The sequence below is a fragment of a genome, unplaced genomic scaffold (genome assembly GCF_019419815.1).
Source record: "Pyrus x bretschneideri cultivar Hongxiangsu unplaced genomic scaffold, Pyrus_bretschneideri_v1 Contig11, whole genome shotgun sequence".
Classification (NCBI taxonomy): Eukaryota; Viridiplantae; Streptophyta; class Magnoliopsida; order Rosales; family Rosaceae; genus Pyrus; species Pyrus x bretschneideri.
In genome coordinates, this window is record NW_025999402.1 from 1,191,230 (window position 1) to 1,213,177 (window position 21,948).

Consider the following 21,948-nt stretch of genomic DNA (forward strand, 5'->3'; position numbering starts at 1 on the left):
AGGTTTCGAGTAAAAATATTTACAAAAAAAAATGGTCAGTAACCTCTTTTAGAAGTGAACATCATGTCAAAACAGTTGAAAAAGCTTATGCTCTTAGTAAAGAACATGAAACTTGTCAATTGTTCTCTTCTGAACAAATTAAGGCACACAAAAAATATGGTCATAACTACATTCATATTGGCTTAGTTCAAATAGCCGTAAAACCCTTAACACGTAGAGGTCTTAACACCTATATTTTGTTATGTCCCCGAGATGCTAGAATCACTAATTTTAGTGATAGTATACATGGAATGATCGAGTCAAGCTTATACAATGAACCTATCCATTTTGATTGTTTTCCAGATCTTACCATAAGTCTTTCAGTTCCCCATATGCTGAAAGCACTCACTCTAAATATCAAGACTTCGGGATATCAAGTTCTTGAAGGAACGCAACCATTGGCCCTAATATACAGAGTATATTATAAAGTCACTGGTACAAACATGAATTTTTAAGCCCTAACTAAGAGTCCTAGAGACCACACTCTTCTAATCCAAACCAACCAATAAAATGCAAACATCAAAGTTCCCAGAACCATTAGGTGGTTAGATATTAGTCTACCTTCAAATTGGTGTTTGATTAATGAAAGCAAACTAGTTGCCATCCAAAACAGTCTAGTTAATTTAGACAACATAGAACAATATTTTGATGGAACTATTAAAATTAATTTTGATCGTCTAACCAGAAGATCTTGTGAGTCCACCCACTGCCATAAATTATTTGCTCCTAGTAGGAATTCTTTTTCTGGATCCATACCAATCGATAGGATAGGTCAAGATCAAGAGTTAATCAATTTAATAGCTAATAGGAAATTAAAGGATGTAGCCTCCAGTTCATCTGTCACTCAGCAAGAATTAATCAATGATTTGATTAACATCAAGCTAAAGTCTGTCGAAACAACCTGTCAGGTTACACATCCCATTTACCAACCCCAAGATCAAGGATAACAAACTTCTCCTACATAATCTGATTTTGATGCACGTCAGATTAATCACCAACTCTTAGTTTTAAACAAACCCTTTAAACCAAATCGGAAAAAGCTCAATGCTGATATTGAAGCTGAAGAAAACATTCCAAGAAGAAGTATTTTTAGAAACAAATATACCCAAGAAGAAAAATTAGAAATTCATAAAAAATGGAAAATTTTTATGGAAACACACATATTTGAAGTATTTTTCTTCGATTATGTTGACAAGTACTATAAGTCTGAAAAGAAACCAGAGGTACTAACCAAAGAAAATTGGCTTAAGGAAGACAAAACTGTTGTCTCCTCTAGTCATCCTCCACAAGAAACAATTCTTATCACCACTGCGAATACTCAAATTCCAGCTACTCCTTTTAAACTTCCAAAGGAAGATGCAGGAGTAAAACCCATCATTGAACAAAATAATTTTACCAATGAGAGTCTTCACACTATTGGTAAACAACTTGACAAAATTGAAACAAAAATTGACAAACTCTCTCAACCAAAATCGTTAATTAGGGAAAAACCCTTGGTTAACTTTTCAAAATCTTCTTCAAAGGCCATAGCCTTGAAAACAATCTCCATAAGCCAAAAAATTGATCAAATGCTAACAGAATTAAAACAGGAAAAGACAGTTCATGTCTTAAAATATCCTTCTCAATCAGAAATATCTTCATCTTCCTCTGAATCAGATGATGATTCGGATTCCATTCAAAAAGTTGAACAAGCTTTTCGAAACCTTGAACTCAAAAGAATCACCAATAGGCGAGTCAACCCAACGTCTCTTACCAAAAATTGGTATCCCAGGCCAACACCTCCGGATATCCAGTGTGAGGAAATAAATATTCAAAATCAATTCTCAGTCTCTTCTGATAAACTCTATGAATGGAATATAGATGGTTTGTTAGAACAAGAACTTCTCAACAAACTCCAACATATCTCTATGGTTGCTAATAGTTAAATTACCAATCATAATCTCAACCAATCACAAGTTGTCAACCTTTTGGTCACTGGATTTACAGGAATGCTTCATTCTTGGTGGAAGAAACATCTCACAGAGCAATCCAGAAATGAAATAAAAAACGTTGTTAAGAAAGATGAAGAAGGAATACCAATCTTTGACGAGCATATTGGACAAGGAGTCCCAGATGCAGTCAATAAATTGCTTTTCACAATCATCGAACATTTCATAGGAACACCTAGTAATGTCACCTCTAGGATTCACGACCAACTAAGTAATTTAAGGTGTCTAACCTTAAGTGACTTCAAATGGTATAAAGATGTTTTAATCAAGAGTCATGCACAGAGAAAACAGTACCCAACCGTTTTGGAAAGAACAATTTATAAATGGTTTACCAAATCTTTTTGCACGCAAAATTAGAAGTGTCTTAGTAAATGAAGAAGGTATCATACCATATCATACCCTTACTTATGGAAATACTATTAATATTATCCAGAAGGAAGGATTGAAAATGTGTATTGATATGAAATTTTCAAAACAAGTTAACAAAGACAAATCCATAGCCAAGTATGAGCTCGGAACATTCTGTGAAAAATATGGATTACCTCCTATTGCTAAATGTCAAGTCTATCATAAGTACTCCAATAAGTACTCAGGTAGACAATACCCCAAATACAATAAATATAAATCCAAAAATAAACATTTTGAAACTAATCAGTTTTATGAAAAACCCAAAACCAATAAGTGGAAAAGGAAACCCTTCAGGAAAATCCACTCTAAAAATCCAAAACAAAAAGGCAATTGCTACAAGTGTGGCAAATATGGCCATTACGCCAATGATTGTCGTGTCAAGAAAACTATTAACCAATTGAAGATCTCTGAGGAAAAGAAACTTCAGCTAATTCAAGTCTTAGAACTTAGGAACACAGACAATAGTCAATCAGAAGATGATTTGGAATTATCCTTTTCTGATAATAGTTCATCAACCAACCTTTCATCCCCTGACATCAAGCTAGGATGTACCGATGCTTGTTGTAACAAAATCTCAGTTCTAAACAAATAAGAAGAACATGAAGATCTTCTAATTGAACTAATAAGCAAGGTCGATGATCCTGGACTTAAATTTTCAAATAGGGGCATAATCTATTCTCTATTGAGGTTAATTTGAATATGATTATGGTAACCTTGTTGTGTTACAAGTAGGAAAGGAAGCGTTATGAGATGAATGAAACAATGCGATATGATGGACGCCTTACGGTGCAAGGTTTCTCTCAAATGTCCTGTGATTAATAGCAGCATTATGAAATGTGGTTAGTGTTTTGTCCATGGGGATATAGATACGGAGATTTACATGTAAGTTCCCGAAGAATTACAATGACTGGTTCAAATAGTTCCAAAACCACAGAACACCCTCGTAACTTGTTTTGAGGTGTTCACTTATGGATTGAAAAATTCGACGGATGTGGTATACCCGTCTACGTGATTATTTGATCAGTCAGGGATGAATTATGCCCTTGCGTGCTAAACTATGAAGTCTTATTCCAAATTGCTAGAGTTACAGTTTATGTCGTTAACACGAATCTCACTAAGACTTCGGAAGAGCTTGAGAAAACTGCCTCGCACCTGAAGATAGAATTTGAGATAAAGGATCTTGGGAAAACTCGTTTATGCCTTAACCTGAAGTTGAAGCATTGTTCTGACGGTATTTTGGTCTACCAGTCGAACTACACCCCGAATGTGTTACCTTTGAGTATACCTTTGATCGTCCATACGTTATATGCAAATGAGGCCTTGAAGAGGTTATGGAATTTGAAATTCCATATATGAGTTCAACTTTGCGCTTCGCTGTACTTAGCTCATTGTATTTAGACAGGACATCTCATTTACTGTTGATCTTGGTAAAGATGCAGCACCGCGCCTACACTCAACCACTGAATTGGTATTAAAGACGTACCCTGAAAGTACTATGGGCAAATCCCAACGCATCTCAGCAGATCCAAACCCTCTGATCCTTGGAATGATGCTTGCCTTGTTTGTTATGCTGATGCTAGTTACTTATCAAACTCGTACAAGGTAAAGTCCCCAAATGGTTATGTCTTTACCATTAGGGATATCGCAATATCTTGAAGGTCCACGATATGACCTTAGTTGTGTAATCTTCGAATCGTTCCAAGACTCATCTCACTTCACTACGCCACAAGTGAGACAGGGTTAGGAGTTCTTGTTGAGAATTTTGAAGTACTTGCTGTGTTTTCATCCATCGTTAAGTCCTGACAACGATCCATGAAGATTATGCCACATGTATCAACCCGACCAAGCCATGATACATCAACGAAGTCAACGCCAAGACATATTGCGCCTACATCTACATCAGCAAAGCATCAGGAGATTGAAGTCATGTAAGCCGATCCCAAACAACCTTGCCGACCTCTACATGACGTCACTGCCAAAGTCAACCTTCCAGAAGCTTGTCTGAGGAATTGGTATGCCTAACTATCATATGCAATGCTTGTAGTTCTCATTTGGAAGTTATGTCAAACTCAAGGAGAGTATCCAGAAGTATACTCACTTGATCTTAATGTACTCTTTTTCCTTACAATTAGGAGCATTTTTCCCACTAGGTTTTTGCTACATAACTAGGGTTTAACGAGGCACCCATCCTGGGCTGATCATGCCCTTGTGAGCTATTCTACTTGTGTCCAAAAGACGTATAGTTTTGACTTAATGCAACTTCCCACTTTTCTCCTTAGACTATGGGTTTTTCCCCACCTTGGGTTTTACCATAGCGAGGTTTTGTGAGTTTTACTTTTTATGCATTCTTCCGTTGATTTGAGACTCGCATTCGCCCATTGTACCGATGACTTCATCAATTGTACTTGCTTCATTGCTGAAGACCTGATGCGCCATTTACTTGAGTATTTACACACTCAAGGGGGAGTGTTGCAGTCCTATTGGAATAGGAATGTGATTGTGTAAATCCTAGTAGATATGGGAATGTATCTTATATTCCTATTAGGAGTAAATTACCTATTAAATGTTGTAATCCTAAAGGGTAAGGAATTAACCTTCCTTACTACTATAAATAAAGGCACTATGGGTGGAATAGAACACACCCACAATTACACATCTCTCTCTTCTCTCTACTATTGCCGCACATTTCTTTCTCTCTATGGCCTTCATAATTGTTCAGTAAATTATGCCTACAACACAGAGATAATTAGGAAGAAATTTGATTTTTACAATAAATTTTTTCATTGAAGAGATAATTATTGATAATAAAATAATTAAATTTAAGAAATTGGACTTATTTTAATAAACTGGACTATTCTTACTATTGACTCAAAAAATTGGACTTATATCCGGTTTCCCCTTATTTGAAAACAAAGATTGGAAAAGGTTGATTTTGAATTTTAAAGTAATAAAAACGAATTTTAATAAAAGTAATTTAGGGAAGCAACTAATAACTAATTAAAAGGGAACAAATCAAAGAGAAAATATTTTTAAGAAACAAATTTGGAAAAGCACTAAGGTTCCTCCGTCACCCTAACAATCCTACGTAGTTCTTCCAATTCCTTATGAACTACACATGCATATTTTGAAGGTTAGGTTTTCCTAAAGTATGCCCTATTTGGAACCCCCAACATAGAACATATATCTAATATGCAACCCGTCCGTGGCGTCCAGATCAAATGTGAACATGCAAGACTCATTAAGTTTTGTGAAAACCTTTTGAAAAACCATATAACTCCTAAGACGTGTTGTCCATCCTAAGTAGCTACACATGTTAACCACAAGAAGCCTTAATCAATTTTAGGGACAGCCATCCGCCAAAATTGCATCAAATTACTTTTCTAAATATCCTAATGGTCGCGAATCACTAAGACAAATAGATAGTTTAAAGCACAGTGATTAACAATCCAAAACTTGCATGCATAAATTCATAAGAAAATTAAAAAGAGACTATATATTCTCGCTAAGGATCATGGCCTCATCCTAGCAAATGAAACTAGTTACTAACAACCAGAAAACAAAATATTATTAAGAATATGGATAGAAAATATCTTGAAAATAAACTTGAATCGTCAAAAGCTCTCCAAAGCCAAAGTATTGCGTTCTCCCCTCCCTCTAACCTAATGGCTAAAAAGCCTTATTTGTACTTCTACAAAATAAAATCCTTCCTAGAAAAGGTCTTAGAATAAAACTAGGAAACATAATAAAATAATAAAACAGAAAATAAAAGGTTTCCTATTTAAACTAAAATTCGGACTTCTTAGAAAATCACACTTTTGACTGACCAAATCAACTCCGATTTGATCCCAAAAGGTTTATTTTTAAAGCTGAAGATGTTCCCTACAAATTCTCAGAAGGAATCTTTCTCAAAATATGCCATCTTGACCTCCAAAATATCCAAAACGTCCAAAAACATCAATTTGGGAAAGCTGCGCGCTGGGCCTTAATTTCATCGCCACGGTCAAACGGCTTCATAGAAAAATCTGGAATTTTGACACAATCATCTTGAGAGGCACATGAACATCCTTGAATTAGAATCACTCCAAAATTCATCCGTTTGTTCACATTTTCATCTGTCGGGCGATCATAACAGGGCTACTGCCAAAGTTTTTTGTTTTTCCATTTTGTGTTTTTCCAAATTATGGATGGAGACATAGCCTCATAACAACAGGGTTGCCAAATCATATGAAGGAGAGAAAAAGGAGGAAAATTGCCCTGTTGGAAAGGGAAAAAAAAAATGGGAAAAATAATCCTTCCATCTTATCTGCTGAATCACAGTGTTTCCGCAACCCATAACCCCAAGTACCGGTGGTGCCATGACGAAAGCAAAGCTTGACCCATGAGAACAGTTTTCATCAAGGAAGCCAAATCTTGAGGCCATCTTCTTCTTCGCCCCTAAACCTATGGAAGCTTTGTACCTTGATTAGTTTAGTTTTAGTTTTTGGGTTTTACAATTTTCTTGTCTAGATGTAGGATTTGGGTTTTAATTGAAAATTTCAGTAGTTTTTTATTGTCCCTGAGGAGGAGCTGTGCAATAATAGATTCCATTGATGAAGTAATTTTTTGTTATTTTTCAAAGAAAGAAAAGAGGGAATTGTGTGACGACCCATCCCCAAATTATTGTATATATTTATTTCCGAGTATGTAAAGTGACGATTATGCCCTCGAGGCTTAGTGATGGGGATGTACGTATATAGTTTTAAATTATTTTTGTCACTGACATGATTAAATTATACTTGACGTCACGAGCGCGTTGATGCGAGTTAGGGTCGAATCGGGTTCATAACGAAAATGTTACGAACGAATAGGTGTAATTGGGTAGAGTTATAATTTTGGGTTGTCCATAACATATCCACCAATTATCTTCTTTTCCTACAACCTTGGACCCAATTAGAATTTTTAGGCTTGTTTTATTTCTTTTGGACCAATTGTTAAGCCTTAAATCACATAGCCCAATCAGGGCTTGTGATCCTTTTATGCTGCCTAATCCCATAACACATACATACATACACACACGTGCAAACCTTTTCATCTCTCTCATCTTCTCGAATTTTCTCTCCCGTCCGTGCACCTGAGCCTACCAACTCTTAAACTCACCAAAAACTACACGGATCAAGCTTTTCAAGGTCATCATCGTGTTCCTCTCAAGCCTACGATCTCAGCCATACCAATAGTTCGAGGAAAGGATAAGTTTTACACGGGAACTCACGAGCTCTGGCGAGGTGCTCTGTTACTCCATTGTGATTGTGGATGTTTCACAGAGTTCTAAAGCTCAAGGAAGTCTTTAATCAACTCCATAGAGACCTTATAGTAGATTTAGGGTGGAGTTGCAGTTGGGATAAGGGGATTCACAAAGTTCCAGTTTGGCCAGATTATAACAAGCTTTATTCCGACCACTTCCTGTCGGTTTTAGGTCCTCAAATAGGTAAGATTGTATTCTTCTAGTTGAGAGCTTTAAATCCATATAAAATTCATGAATTTTGGTCGAAAAATGAGTGAGATATTAAAGTTTTAAGATTTTCCAGAAATCGGCAACATAGACGGCAGGTGGCGGCGGTTTCCAGCGAGTCACCGGAGAAGACAAGGAATATTTCGTCAACATTGACGGAATATACTGAGAGCGTCAGGTAACTCCGTTAGTTTTAAAACGGAATATTCCCTAATGCCGTTAGGGAATCCGTCAGTGTGCCAGGCACATGCCTGCGCGTGGGACATCGAAATTTTTTTCTAAAAATATAGGGTGCTCGTCATGAGTCGAAACCACCTAAAGTGGGTGTACGACAGGACTGGGTGTAAATAAATACGCTCAAGTGCTAAGATTACGTGAAGACTATGCGAATGATCGCGGGTCACCTACGAGTCGGAACCGCCTATAGTGGTATGTGCGACAGGACTGTACACCTAACTTGGATTCAAGGTAAGCGTATGGTGCGGGAGGTGAACATCATGTGAAGGATTGTGCCCTAACCACGGGCAAAAGCACTAACACTGGGGTGCAGGTTTATGAGCTCTCAACACATCTCACATAATCATCAATTCATATAAACAATCTACAACTCACCTGGTACTTACCTGAGCGTCCACCACGTCAAATCACAAAATGCACATATTATACAAATTCATAGTCTAAGCATAAATCAATAGGCATGGTATTTCAAACATAATTTCATTTAAACACATTTTATGGGAAAATAGCAAGTATATAAGTATATACTAAAAACCAAAAGCCCACTCACACTTTCTGTTTTGCGCCCCTCCAGGTTCTAGTTAGGAGTGCTTTTTGGTGGCTTACGAGGAATCCACGGCAGCTCTGACAGATTATCACCATTGTATGGTCATCTTTGGGTGTTATATAATTAGTATTCGTCCTGCTGGACTGCACTTAGGCTACTTATGCTCTGGTTGTGAATTCATACTTATTTCGTCTTGCACCTTATCTTATCTAATGCTCTAGTTAGTTGGGTTTTTATTTTTTTCCCATTGCTTATATTAATATTGCTTCCGCACTGTGCACATGGCTAAGTCACCTTCACGTGACAGCCAACACGCCTTGATTTCGGTCGGGGTGTGTCAGTTTCGGCAACGAAGCCATAAAGTGTGATAGTGTATACAATGTGAATAAATTAAAACCTAAATGTGCTTAAGTACATGAGTGCGCGAGGAGCGGGTCCTAGTGGACATTCAGGGTCGAGGTGTGTCAGTTTTGGTTATGTGCTTAGAATTAACGTTAAATTAGTTGTTTCACATATAGATGAGACGTTTCCGGAGGACGAGCGTAGCCAGGCGAGACTTGGGGTTACAACCCTGCTACATACCAGTGAGTGGGCTTTTGGTTTTCTATATATATATATATATATATATATATATATATACACACACACATATATATGTTTTCCATTTTCCCAGAAATGGTTTTTAAATGGATTTATGTTTTTTTAAATGTCATGTCTATTGCATTACATTTTAGTATATGCATTAGTATAGATATGCATATTATTGCACGACGCTACGGACGTCCAAGTAAGCTTTAGGTGAGTACATATTGTTGATAGTGACTGCAGTGTGTATGGTTATGTTTAGAAGCATTTAGTGCTCATTATCTTGCACCCCGGTGTTAGTGCTCCGCCCGAGGCCAGGGCTTAGCCTTCACGTGATCGTTCACCTCCAGCACCACATGCTCACCTTGGATCCAATGCAGGTGCCAGCCTGTCGTACATAACACATTAGGTGGTTTCGACTCGTAGGTGACTTGCGATTTATCGCACAACCTTCACGTGATCGTAACACTTGAGCGTACTTATTTACACCCAGCTTGTCATACAGACCACATTAAGTGGTTCCGACTCATGGGCAAGAATTGGTAGATGAGCTATAGGCTCAGCCGTACAGGTCACGTTAGGTGACTCCAACTGACATATCATTTTACATTAATTTATTTCATCTGGCTACCTTATTTCATTGTTGAGATACTTGACATGGCATATACTTGGTTTTCACTACTCTCGAGCATGACTTCTATATACGTATGTATTATTTTCTGGGAGATTATACAGGTTTTACGATGAGGGGTTATTATTTTCGGAAAGTGAAATGGTTTTAAAAAGCTTTGTTTTTGCCCACTCACGTTTTTTGTTTTGCGCCTCTCTAGGTTATAATTAGAAGTTCATGTTGATGGCTTACAAGGACTCTACAGCGGTTCTGACAGACTTCAAATAATGTACGGATTTCTTTCGTGCCTTCTATAATTTTTACCTAGCTAGCTAGACTGCATCCAGGTTACCTATGCTCTGAATATGTGTATCTACACTTTAAATACCTTCACTCACACTTTTATACTTGTCTAGTGTAAGATAGCTAGTTTGGTTTTTTTATTTACTCACATTTTCATAATACTGTCACTTTCGCACTGTGCACATAGCTACGTCATCCTCACATGACAGCCAGCATGCCTTGATTTAGGTCGATGTGTGTCAAATTGAGTGTGTGCAACTTCCCTCAATTTTCGAGACATGGACAACACTGTAACGGTAACAGAGTTAAAAATGCATCTTTTTGTTTTTGACTTTTCAACTTCTTCAGATATGATTAACTAATCAAATGATAAAATTCAACTATCAAAATTTAATAGGTTGGGAACACCACCTACCTTGCTGAGGTGTGTGTTCCCGTCACCTCCAAAAATTTCTCCCTAGAATTTGGGCCTTAGCAAATTAATGCAAATTGTGCTAATCAGCTGTCCCATTATAATTGATGCGGTGCTGCTTTAAGTTTTTAATCCAAGTTGGTGTGGGCTATGTTTCCCACAAAAGAAATGCTTCTCAAGTGGGAATTAAAGAAGAAGAGGGATTTAAGAAGGTTTTTTATATTAACATCCTACAAAATGTTGAACCTCACATTAAATTTTAGTATTAAATAACTTATTTACCTTACTATGCAATGGCAATTTTGACCTTATTAGGTTTATAAAATAAAATTTATGTACACTCCAAATTACTTTTAACATATTATTTATTTTCTTCAACTATCAAAACTCTTCCAACCCTCTATTGTTGAAGAAAATCCTAACCAATGAAACTACAAAAATGTTGATTGAGAATTTTTTTTTGACGAAGGAAACACGAAATCGATGTTTCGGAAGCTTCACATGAGGTAAGACTTCATATTTTTTATTGTTTTAGTGATTTTGACGATATCGATAATTATTTAATTTTGCTTTTGATGCGTTATTTAAGCTTCTATATTCGTATTCATCTTTTAGGGATCACATGGATTACATGAAGAATTAAACACCTAAAATTACCACCAAATATTAAAAACTGACTACTTGGGTTTTAATGGTGGAATTGAAAACAACCCACATATGCTTTAAATTTTAGGCAACATCTTTTGTCAAAATTCCAGTCGGCATTTTTTGTCCAAATTAAAAGTTTTATAAGATTTGAGAAATGTGAGGTGTATAGAAAATACGGAGTGTATGTAAAAAATGTAAGGTGTATATTAAGAATGTGGGGTGTGAGGATATTATGGGGAAGGATGTGAGGTGTATTAAGAAAAATTTTAATTGAAAAACAAATGTGAAATGTATTAAGTATGTGGGTTTATTCAACAATTTATAGGATGTTAATATAATAAGCCTTTAAGAAGCATGATGGGTAGGGATTGTTTGGGATGCCAAACCAAATCCAAAGCCCGAATTCCAAATCAAAATAATTTTCAGGACGGAATTTTATAATCCAAAACCAAACCGAATTTCCGTACAGAGCCTTCAAGCCTTTTTATTATTATTATTATTATTATTATTATTATTTTTTGCAGTTCAAGCCCAAATTGTTGGATTTTAACGCGACCCTCTTGGATTTTAAGAGTAAATTTGTTCCTAACATCATATAAATGCTAAATAGCAATATCAAATCTGATAAAATCAGTCAACCAATGAGAAAATGAGCATTCATAAGAATTATGGTTTTCTTTTTCCTTTTTTTCTTTATTCCCCCTTCCCCTATTGACTGATAAAGGAGGACATCCAATGCAAACAATTATTTCACCGTCTCCTAATTCACAAAATCGTATCAGTATCATTGGGAATGGATCGTTGAGATTAAATCTCAACCAATCCAACGGTCTAAGCAAATAGTAAATTATAAATTAAAAAAAAAATAAAAAATATATGAATAATATATCAGTTTGGTTTGGGATTTCCAAACCATTACAAAGAGGCGACCAAATCTCATACCGAAAATTTTGGGATTCGGTTCGGTTTTGAGTACTGAACGTTTCGGGATTTTTAATTTGGGCATTTTTCGGTTTGGTTTTGTGACGGGATATGGACGGTTTGGGAATTTTGGGTTTTTTTCCACCCTAAAGGTAGGTGTGGTTTTAAAAACATGGATAAATTATATTTTCTCCTCTTATTTGGATACAATTATAACCTCATATAATATTTTTAAAATATTTTAATCTCATACATTTATTATTATTTCATTTCAATATCATACATTCATCAGAAAACATGTTAAGTTAATTGTTAAGTGATTACGTGACAAATGTAGGGTCCATATTTATATGATGTGGCTGTCAACATTACACAATATGGATAAATAATAAATTAAAAAAAATAATGAATTAATAAAAAATAATTTTTTATAATTAAAAACTTAAAAAAATAGATAAGAAAACAAATTGGAAGTTCATCCCTTTCCTCTCTCCGTTCCGTCCTCCCCCGTCACACCATCGCCACCTTCAGCCCATTCTTCGGTGCTTCCTCCACACTCTCTCTCTGAGTGCACCGTCGATCACCAAATCCGGCAGGCCGCTTGCATCAACTTCAAAAAACCACCTCAAGGCACGATGGGCTCCCAACTCCTCTTCCGGCGAAACCCCCATCCCTGACGCCGAGAAGGACCAGATCAAGGGCTTCATCGTCCCCCTCATGCTTTCCGCAACCCAGGACCCAACTAGACGGCTAAACCCCCGATCGTTGAACCTCAAACCCTCTCTCCCTCCCCCACTGTTCCTTTATCTCTCAACCTCTCTCACTGCAATTTTCTTCCGCATATGTATATCACTGTTCTCGCCAATCCGTCCCTAATAAGTTTTATTAATTTTTCTTGCTTTTTATACAAATTCATTCGTGCTATTTGGTATTAATAATTAGGTTTTTTTCAGTACAAATTCTTTTTTATTTTTAATTGGTTTTTCATGCTCGGTTTTTATCTCAATCTGTTTTCTGGGGTTTTCTCCACCCTCCGATCCCATTCATCAGCGTTCTCGTAAGAGCAGTTCCGCCGCGGAACTGATAGGCCAGCACCCAGCCAAAAAATCAGCCCGGTACCCAGGCTATCCACTCCAGCCCAGTATTTTGACTGGCATCCAGCCCAAGCCAGGCAAGAGACTGGCCTAAAATCGACAGACCCACATACCGGGCCATCTGACGTCAGCCGGACCATCAACCTCCTGCAAGATCAACGCGTCACAGAGAGATGTTGGTGCAGAGCTCCTTGAGGTTGAGGTTGATTTCAGGTTCTTGGTGCAAAGCTCCTTGGGCTGAGGTTGATTCCGGGTTCTTGGTGCAGAGCTCCTCCAAATCTGAATTTAGAAAAAATGTGAAAAAATTATAGAAAATTGTGCAAAAACAATAAAACGACGATCAAGCTCGGGAAACTGAAAGAGCTTAAGAAAACGAAGGAAAAGTCATACCTTTAAAGTTGATGAAGGGCTGGTTCTGCATAAGGAACAAACCTTTAGAGAGAGAGAGAGAGAGAGAGAGAGAGAGAGGTGTTATTGAGGCAGGAAGGAGAAAAAGATGAATAAAGCGGTTGGGTGCGTTGTTTGCAAAAATAAGAGGGGAGAATTTGTCTGGACTGCCCACAAATTTACCAGATACCTTTTTTTTTTTTTAATAAAATTATTATTTTTATTGTTTTATAATAAAAAATAAGAATATTTTAATAAAATTGACTAGGCTATTCTTTGTTAGGGGTGGAGATGCATTTGGTCTATTACTATTCATTGGGGTCTATCACTGTTCACTGAGTGGAAAAATGCGCTGGGTGCTAGCGCATTTGTGTTAGGGGTGGAACTGCTCTAAGTCAAACTGTATTTCGAGGTTGATGCACTGTGTTTTGTGTGAAGGTACTGATTTTAATTAGCAATTAGGGTTTAATTCAAATGGCTTTGTGGGTTTTTGCTTAGAGGAAGAAGAGCAGAGAGTCATGGAGGTTTGGAGAGCGAAGAAGATCAGATAGAGAGGGAAGAAGAAGGAATTGCAGAGGTCGTAGTAGTACTGCAGTCGACGGGAGAGGCTCAACACATGGAGAGTTGCACGTGATTAATCATGAAGAGTATGAGCACAAGAATGATCCTACAAAATGTCATATATGTGAATTAATTTAATCTCTTCTTGATTCTTTGTTGCATTATCAATTCCAACTAACCAGATATATAATTTAGACAACATATTGTATGTTATTTATTATTTTTTGCTGCTATTTAATTATTTGGATTAAATTTATCCCGATAATATGTCGGAAACCTAGCAGTTTGTGATAAAGTTTGTATCTCGGTGTATTTTGGTTCACTATTTTAGTTAGTTTTCTAGGGATTCGAAATCGAGAAATGGAATAAGGAATGAAAAGGACCAATTTAATTAGAATTTTGAAAATAGGCAAAGTCACAAGGCAACATAAATAAAAAGAGAGAAAAAAAAAAAAACTAATAACAATGGATCGTACCATCCATCGCCATTGATCATCGTTTTCATCTCCAGGTGCGCTGACCTTTTCATGCAATTCATACAAGATAACTAGACACACGACTTCTCTCTAGAAGATTTGTAATAATTTTTGTTGTTAAGGAGGCAGTTGGTATACATAGTTCAAAATTTTGTTTCATAGAAAATTGACTTAAAATTATTAAAAACTAACTTTGATTGTGAAACCGATCAAACGTCCTTTTTTTACAATCTTAGACAACATAAATAGCAAACTCATAGATTAAGAAATTTTAATTTTTTTTTTTTTTTTGGTCAATAAGAAATTTTATTCGAAGTCATACTAATTATATCTACACTCAACTTAAAAGTTTAATATAAATTGTCTTTTCTACCATATGATTCAGTTACCGTTAAGGACAAAGATGTAATTGAAATCAAAACTAAATTTATCAATACAACAACCTCACCCACTTTACCTTCTTTTACGATAACCAAGATTTTAAAAGATGTTAGGCGCTAGTCATGCAGTGAGTTGGGGCCTAGCGCCTAGGCAGCTAAGAGGGGCATAGAAAGGGGGCCTCATGAGACTAGACGGGTTTAAGTAAACCTATTTGAACTATGTATACCAACTGTCTCCTTAAGACTAGATGAGGCATGTGATCACCTACAAGAGCAGGTCATCAAAATACAAATCAATTTCCCTTAATGAGAAAAAAGGATTGTATAACTTGTAAGGATTGCAAAGTTATATTTGGAGAGAGCTTGGCTACCCAACATTGCTTGTTGGTGATGGATGTACATATCAAACAAGATAGAAGAAAGAACAAGACCGTGAAGTGTCCAAGGACTAGATGGTGGAATCTAAAAGGAGAAAAGCAAGTCTTTTTCAAAGAGAAAGTACTCACCCAATGCATTTTGGATGCACAAGGGGCACAAGGCCAAATGTGGGATTCCATGGCTAGTTGTATACAAAAAGCAGCAAAAGGAGTATTAGGAGAGTCCAAGGGATTCTGCTCCACATCAAAAGGAATCTTGGTGGTGGAGGGAAGAGGTACAGGCAAAAGTCAAGGTTAAGAAGGAATGTTGTAAAACCTTATACAAGGTTAGAACCGACGAAAATGGTAAATGGTATAGAAGAGGAAGAAGGAAGGGAAATGAAAAGACTTGAACCTAGTAAGGTGCATCAAGGATGAAAATGGAAATGTTCTAGCTACAGAGAACGTGGTCAAAGATAGATGGAGAACGTATTTCCATAATCATTTCAATGAAGGACATGAAGGAGTACTACTTTATTGGGGGAGTTGAGTAAATCCGAATAGTGTAAAAATTACTCATTCTACTACCGAATCAGGAAGGAATAAGTGGTTGTAGCTTTTAAAAAAGATGAAGCATAGAAAAGAAGTGGGCCCATATGATATATCGATCGAAGTGTGGAATGTCTTGGGAGAGACAGGTATAACATGGCTCACAAACCTTTTCAATAAGATTTTGAAAACGAAGAAGATGCCAAATGAGTGGCGAAAAAGCCCTTTGGTGCCTATCTACAAGAATAAGGGCGACATACAAAATTGCATGGATTATAGAGGTATTAAGATAATGGCTCGTACAATGAAGCTATGGGAGAGAGTAATTGAGCATAGACTGAGGCAAGAGACATGGGTCTCAGACAATCAATTCGGATTCATGTCAGGGCGCTCAACCATAGAGGCAATCTATCTCTTACGAAGATCGATGGAAAGATATAGAGATACGAAAAAGGATTTGCACATGGTCTTTATAGATTTAGAAAAAGCGTATGATAGGGTTCCGAAAGAGATTCTTTGAAGGATTTTAGAGAAGAAATGAGTACGAGTAGCATATATCCAAACTATAAATGATATGTATGATGGAGCAATGACTGCTGTAAGAACTCATGAAAGACAAATCGAAAGTTTTTTCATAACTATAGGATTACACCAAGGTTCATTTTTAAGTCCTTACCTTTTTGCATTGGTTAAGGATGAGTTAACGGGACATATTCAAGATGATATTTCTTGATGTATGCTTTTCGCAGACGATATAGTGTTTACAGATGAAACTTAGGAGGGAGTAAATGCAAAGCTTAACCTTTGGCAAGAAGTGTTGGAATCTAAAGGACTTCGCTTAAGTAGATCAAAGATAAAGTATATGGAGTGCTAGTTCAAAGGGAACAAAGGTGCAAATGAGTTAAGGATGAGGATTGGAGATCAAGAAGTACCAAGGTGAAGACATGGCACAAAACTGAGCGCAATGGCATTCTAAGATTCATATTAGGTTTGATTCTCACTAAAGGTTCAATTTGAATCACATTATTATTAGCTCATTATGAGGCTAAGCCTACTCAACCTTTTATTCTTATACCTAACCATAAATGGCAGGAGATGGAGGAGAGTCATATATTTGGAGGAGGATTCTCTCTTCTCATAATCTCTCTCCTTTTATCTTCCCTCTTACTTGAACGGTTATGATTAAGTCACGTTAACATTTTATATATTTTTTTTTATAGGGACAAAAAGGCAAAATAAAAAGTGTGAGAGGAGGGGAGAAAATGAGACGATAATAGGAGGGTAAGAAAGGAGATAAGAATATGAGGATAAGAAAGGAGATAAAAATAGAAGGAGAGAAAATCTTAATCCTAAAAATTCAGCTAATACCTAACCCAATATGCTTCTTTTTCTCGATGTCTATGGAATAGCTCAGAAAAAGGTGTTGATTATGATGTATGTAGATGTTAAAAGCGGTTTCTATTTTCAAGATTTGGTAAACAGAAGCAGAGAGGTGAGAGTGACTGGATACTTCATCTTCCACACCTCTTTACCCTTATTAGGTTGGATTTGAACTAAACAAACATGATTAAGAATCTTAATTAACATCAACTGCTCCATCTTTCCTAATCCTAAGATTCTTACTGTGTATGATGTTGACTTACGTCACAAAAGTGAAATTGAAGTCAGAATCTGCGGTGTACTTTTTTAACGTTGTCTTCAACTTCAGGACAACGTTGTCTTCAACTCCTGGACAAGAATCACAGACTCTTGTCCCCAACAACAGTTTTCTTTTCCTTTGTCAGGGAATCATGAACAAAGAAAGATTGATGAAATCTATGTTACTTTTTTAGCTACTACTATCCCTTGTTGTAAAACTCAATGGAATTGGATGAAATAATGAATTATAAGTCTCGATAATAGTCAATTTTTTATGATTTTATCGATATTTAATTTGTAATATCGATAATATTTGATCTGATGTCATTAATTTTTTTTTGTTTTGATTAGTTCAACAATTGTGATTTGTAAAAAGCTTATTTCAATTGATATTTGATTGATACGTGTAATCAAATGCAAGTCGCTCATTTAGGTAAACATGTTTAGAACATGGAATCGATTTTAGAGCTCGGTCCATGATCACTAGAACGAGCGGAAGAAATTTTATTATTTTAATTTTTTTTCTCACAATGCTCTTAGAACTTAGGAGAAGCAAAAGGGTTACTATTTTCTGATTACATTATGGGACCAAAACAAAGAACTCTCCTTCCAGACCTTTCTGTTCACCAGAACATGAAATATATGGGGGGGAATGGGTATGCTACAAAGGGTATGGGGAAAATTTGTTCAATTAAACCAATGAATGGCAAAATCCACCCAACCCTTCCGTGGATGAATTTCCTATTTGCAGCTTTCATGTTTATTTTCACCGATGATCTCCATATTCTTCCCTCCAACGAAATTACAATGACCGAAATGTCATCATGGTACCGCCGGCGTTCCCCTTGCGGGATATCTAACAACTCATGGAATGCCATTCCTGCAAAACCCCAGTATACACATTAAGTTCAATGTGTTTCATAAAAAATAAAAAAATAAAAAAATAAAAGGTTGCATTTTCAGTTCTTGTTCATTCAGAGAAAAAGGATTTAATTACCAGCTTTCTTTGCTGCTCGAAACAACACTTCTTCGATGAGATGTTGCGCAGGATCTCCATCCGGAAATGAAGAGATGAACCATTCAACTTCAGAGATGGATTCTTCATTAGTGAAGTACTGGTAGAGTCCATCAGAAGACAATATTAAGAGCCTGTCTCTCGGGCTGAGTTTGTGGTGGTAGAGTGACGGATTGCAGGTGAGGTAGGGAGCAGTCCCAACATAGTTGAGCCTAAACATCTCTAGGAGTGCATCATTCCACTTCGGCTGCAACCAAACAAATAATTAAATTATGTGACACGATGAATAATCGCATTTCTGTGGTCCCAAAAAGTTCTCATACATGTGACGTATACGTCTAAAATACTTTTACTAAACCAAAACGTTCTAACACTCTGACTTGCTAAGCAAGTAATGAATCAGCATCTTTCATTCTTGTTAAGCATAGAGTCAAAATGTACCTGTTTTAGAAAGCCAGCTCCAAACGCTCGAGTGACCTTCAAATAACCTTTCACTCTGTCATTCGATATCGCAGATGTATCATCTGGATGTTCTTTCTTTATTCTTTGAACTTCCTGCAATTTAAAAGACTAATTAGTCTCAAGATTAACCACCAAGACAAATAATTAAAAACAAAATGCACTCCGCTTATGTAATGTATTTACCTCCTTCACATATGTGTTGTGGTCCATGGTGAGCTGAAGCGCAGTCAAATTTTTTAAACTGTAACTTTCATCAGCATTTGACGAATCAAGTGAAGGCTCATCTTCACTTATCCGATCCAAGTTCCGCCGAACGTTTTGTTCCGACTTCCGAGCTAAAACAGCCCTACTGTCCCCAACGTTCAACAAGTAAACATCATCTCCCTTCATCAGCATTACCAAAACACAAGAACCCATCAAGGCCAACTCAGGATTATCAGTCACCATCTTATCTGCAGCGTCCAAAAATGCATCCTCTGTCTTCCTCAATGCCTCTGAAAGCGCTTTAAGAACATCATAGGGGTTGACACCCGCCACACCAATAGACTCTGGATGCTTTATATTATGCCGTAACTTCCGATCAAGCTCTGGCCTTTCTCTATCCCATTCACACTTCCACCTCCTCTGAGTCCCCTCCAACTTATTTTCCAACGCATTACTCTGTTTTCTCATTGAATTAGCATTTCCATCCATTTCTCCATTTTCTAATGCATAATTCCCCTCATCAACTCCATCAGGCATCCGATTCCCCATTTGGGTTCGATTAGTTTCCTTCAACGAACTTGAATCCACATCCGTGTTCAATGAATTTATCTCTGCGGATTTGATTTCAATTTCGAACTTGTTATTCCAGAGCAACCCTTTGAGTTCCATGTGCACAGTAGAATAAAGATTGGAAAGCAAGTAATCAGGAGCATCAGGGCCATTAAACCCATCATAAATCCCCACAAAAACCCAGCCATGTTCCTCCGAAACAACCACATGAACTCGATCCTCGCCGACTTTCCCTTGAGCCCATTGAAGATTCTGGCTTCCCATCGAGTAATATCCACTCCCACCATCCTCATTCTCATTACTCGAACTCACATGGCTGCTCAAATTAGTACTCTGCAAGTCCCATTCTGATTCTCCTCCACCTTCTCCAAATCCGATTCTTTTACCGAAATGCCACCTTTCAACGGAGAAATGCTTGATTTCTGCCCCCGAATCATGGCGCTCGAAATCGCTCTTCTAATAATCTTCATCAAGCTCCTTATTTTGGGTTTTGTTTCAATGCCAAAAGAAAGTCTTCCAGATAGTTTCTGGCACTCTTTTTCGATCTGATCCGAATACATCCCACGATCAATTGGGCTAGACAAGTAACCTCGCTCTATCGGACCCGACAAGAAGCCTATCTCGATCGGAGCAGGCCCCGAAACTCCCTAGTACGACTTCCGAGGAACCGGCTGCAGAGGAATGGAGGCGAACGAGGTGGAGCTCTCGAACTTCGCCGCCCGAACGGAGCCGGCGCTGTACGGGTAGAGCTTGCAGAGAGAAGTCGAGCGCATCGTGAATGTGTTAGCGCTGACGGAGGCGCCGGAGATTGACCGGAACGTCGTCGTTGGCAGGTTCGGCTCTTCGGACGAGACTTTGGACAATGTCGTATCGGAGGAGTCGGGCCGGAAGTAGCAGAAGGAATGGCCCAGGCCCTCGTCAAGCGGGTTCGACGAAACGACGGAGTTGCCGTGTCGCTGGGAGATTTCTCCGGTGGTGCAGAAACAGCAACCGGCTTTTCCGACGGCGTTTCCCATTTGAGATGAAACAAAAAAAAGGGAAAGAACAAAAAAAGAATGAAAGAACGAATGAAATGAATTGGGTTTTTTGATGATTTGATTGTTTGAAGGGTTTAGAATGGACTGTTCATGGTTAGAACTCAATTAACAGCTTAAGCAGAGGAGGGAATGAGGGAAGTCACAAATAACTGTGTCTTGTTTTGAGAGGGAGAGAGCGAGAGAGAGGAGAGGGAAAGAGTTGACCGTTTTGAAGGTGGTGGGCTTTCAGCCTATTTGTTTACTTATTTATATTTTTTTTCCGTCCTCTGAAATGGTGTTTAAATAAATAAAAATAGTATTTGTTTAATTGAGTTTTAACGAAAAGCCTACGGTACTGTTCACTTTAATGAAAAATTATATTTTTACACTAAAAAGTCAATCATGGTACTATTCATTTTACCCTTTATTTTGTCCTTATCATTAAAACTCAAAGTTTTCAATGGGAGTGGCAGATGTATGAAAGTGTACTCATGTACTCAAAGTTATCAAAGATGAGGTATGAAAGTATCGTGAAACTAATGGTACTTTGATAACTTTGAGTACATGGCTGAGGTATGAAAGTTTTTTGTACCTCAGGTTTCGTGGGTGCTTTGTTTTTTATGCATGCTTGTAGGTTAGAAATAGAGAGAGCGGCGGAGGAAGAGAAGAGAGGCACCTGGTGGGAATGGAAGTGGCTGTTTTGGGGTGGGATCTGGGTTTGGGTTAAAGGAAGACGACAACCTCGTCGGCCCTAACCTTGACAGCTTCGGAGACGGCAACGACGGCGGATCGGCGGTGGGTAATGGAGTGGGAGAGGGAAGCGGGTCAGAGCTTGCAGGTAGATCCGAGAAATGACGGCGGATGAAAAAGATGGGTTTAGGGGGTTCTGGGCACGGTGAGAGAGAGAAGTGGGGAGGAAGGAGACTACGGTGGAGATGAGGGGGAGATGCGAGAGAGAAGGGAGAGAGAGGATGGTGGTGGAAGGTTGGGGGGGATGGGTGGGAAGGGGACGGGGGGGTCGGGTGGGAAAGGGTTTTGGGGATGCAGAGAAGAG

At 37.7% G+C, this 21,948-nt stretch overlaps 1 pseudogene; it reads right to left on the bottom strand.

The window, feature by feature from the left end:
- Positions 1 to 13,443: 13,443 nt before the first annotated feature.
- On the bottom strand, positions 13,444 to 20,894 carry LOC125473466 (annotated as a pseudogene).
- Between the last annotated feature and the right edge of the window lie 1,054 nt (positions 20,895 to 21,948).